Source organism: Lottia gigantea, assembly GCF_000327385.1.
Source record: "Lottia gigantea unplaced genomic scaffold LOTGIsca_109, whole genome shotgun sequence".
NCBI classification, from domain to species: domain Eukaryota; kingdom Metazoa; phylum Mollusca; class Gastropoda; family Lottiidae; genus Lottia; species Lottia gigantea.
Window position 1 is genome coordinate 321,446 of NW_008706978.1, and position 2,774 is coordinate 324,219.

The window sequence follows — 2,774 nt, forward strand, 5'->3', positions numbered from 1 at the left end:
TTTCATATCATAATTAGCCTTTGTATGTGTATCGGGGACACCTTTGACTTTTATTTGGGACATTCCAATTCTTTATCCGATTTCTGTGGTTCCTGCAATTCCAGAAAGATTTAACCGGAAATGACGCAGATCCCTAAAGAGAATTCATAACCAACCAACACAGGCAACAATAAGGTAATAATATATGTTATCTCCCTTAACAGAATGGCGGCATTTCTAACTAAAAATTGCTAACCACCTACAGAGTTTACAGACAAAGAGCTGGGCGCTCGGAATACCTTTCCTAACCAAAAATTACAGATATCCGCCGCTTTCTAGAAACAACCGTTTTCTCTATACAGGTTAAACATCTGGTCTTGAAAACATTTGCCTAACTATGACGTCATATACAAATATTCATTAACCTACAGTTTTCAACAAGTTGAAGGGAACTAACTCCAGCAAATAATCATTATCGTTTGGACCACAAAAGACTTACGATTAAAGGGACTCTTACTCGGTTTTCAAATGGCGATAAAACGTCGCACAACAAAACTGAATATACCATTGGATAGATCTCATCGAGAGCTATAAAATTTGTTCAGGTCACGATATACGATATACTATTCATAGTTTCAACCAGAAAAAATAAAAATTCAAAAATCGGCTTTTTAAATATTTTTTAGTAATCGATAGTGGATTCCATAAACATCAAAATTAAACACATCGGAGTATCCCTTAAGATATTCCAAAAGATTTTTTTTTCAAATATCTTCTTCCGGAAGTTGAAGTTTGCAAGCGAATCGCGTCAAAACCGGAGCGATATCGAAATTTTGCAAAAATGTCTGTCAACCTGTAATTCAATCACAATAAAATTGTAAATGTTAAAAAAACCGCAAAAAATAAAAAGTTTTCATAAAAACGTCGTTAATTATACCTGAAAATATTTCTAACGTGTGTTATTTATATCTATGTATCTTCTTGATCAAACTGAATTTGTTTTAAAATGGTTAATTAAAAACAGAGAGTACTTATTGTTAATTAAGCAGTTTGACCAGTATTGGTTTTTGGATTTATAATGGCTCGATATTATTATACAGATAACAGGATGATAGTCTTAGTCCAATATATTAAGTAGGCCAATATATACTGTCAATTTGATTGCCTGCTTACAATATGATCGCTGATGTTAGAGCAGCTGGCTGGTGAACCTCTACGCGAGCCTCTTTCCTGTTGTTAACTCACTCATGCTCAATTATCTCCCGCACCCATTGACTCCTTCAAAATGAAGTTTTAACAGAACAATCGACATTTTTGTTAAAGAGGGTGGAGGTTATAATTACGGGAGTTGGGATTAGTTAGAAACTACAGTGCATCATTCAGACGTTCGGTTAATAGCCTACTCCCAATTCTACAATGCTCGAAGTAATAGCTTCTCTATTCCTCATAACCTCTATGGTGTAAAGTAAAACCATGTACTAACGATTCGAACCGATAAAAACAATATTATATTCACAAATATATTCCAAGGATTCCAGGCTTAGACAATATCACCACTCTCCAACAATTATTTAACGGGATAGATCGGCCATTTTTGACCAATCATACTTTAGTCTCAGAAATGGGAATTTTTCGCCAAACCAATCAGTAATAGTACTTCTGAAGACTATTTAAATATAAAATCAACCCCCCAAAATGGCGCAGCTGCCCCTTTAATGTAACTATTACAAATACATACACTGAAAAGATGGCAACTCAATTAGAATATGTACATTATATACAACCTACTGAAGACACAATTCCAAACGTTTGAAATATGTTGTTAAAAACTCAATTGCAAAATAATTTGATGAAAAGTGGTGATTTTATCCGAATTTTTTTGAAATTCAATAACATTATGAACAGTTTGGAAAATTGCAGTAGAGGTGTCAGGACAGTCAGTACTAAATAATAAAACAGAGGATTTGATATGTGAAGGAGATATTAATCTGTTTCGTGCATCAAAACATTGAATTTGTTTTAAAAGGGTTGATCAAAAAACGGGCAGTACTAATTGTTAATTAAGCAGTTTGGTGTTTAAATCCGTACAGTATGTTTCTTACTGCTTCCAAAAAGCATAACACATTTTAAAATTTAACGTAAAGTTATGTAAGCTTTTTGAATAGTTTTGACGTTAAAAAATTGACGTCTGGACTTTCAGATATGTTCAGGGACACATTTCTCTAGATTTTGGTGTATACTTTACATTATGAATACGTTACATTGTATACAGCTTACATCATACAGGGTTGGCTCAACAAAATATTTCGTTCAAATATGTGACTAACGATGCATGAAGTTGTTTACCATATCATCTATAATATATACAATAATTAAATTTAATTAATAAGAGTTCTTACTGCTCAGCTTAGCTAGAGCAGCAAATATTTTTATTTATTCCTGTCAAACTATTTATTAGCTGCTCATTATAATATTGTCTGTGTTGCGGAATGTTTATCCAACATCCGACCTGGTAAACATCCAAAAGAAACGGATTCCTCAGTTTACGTTTTGTCTACAAGCCATTCTATTTTCCAATTACCTCTTTATCTTTATTTTCAAATTACAGTTCATCGAATAATATAAACACTTCCGTAGACCATTCCATTGATCAAAATCTCGTTCAAAACATGGCAAAATCAAACATAAAATTTTTCTAATGACGAGAATATGGGATTGTTCAAGCAACGGTTAGATGAGAATAAACATCGTACCGTTTCTAAAGGAACATGATGGTAACCATACGAAAAAAGTTG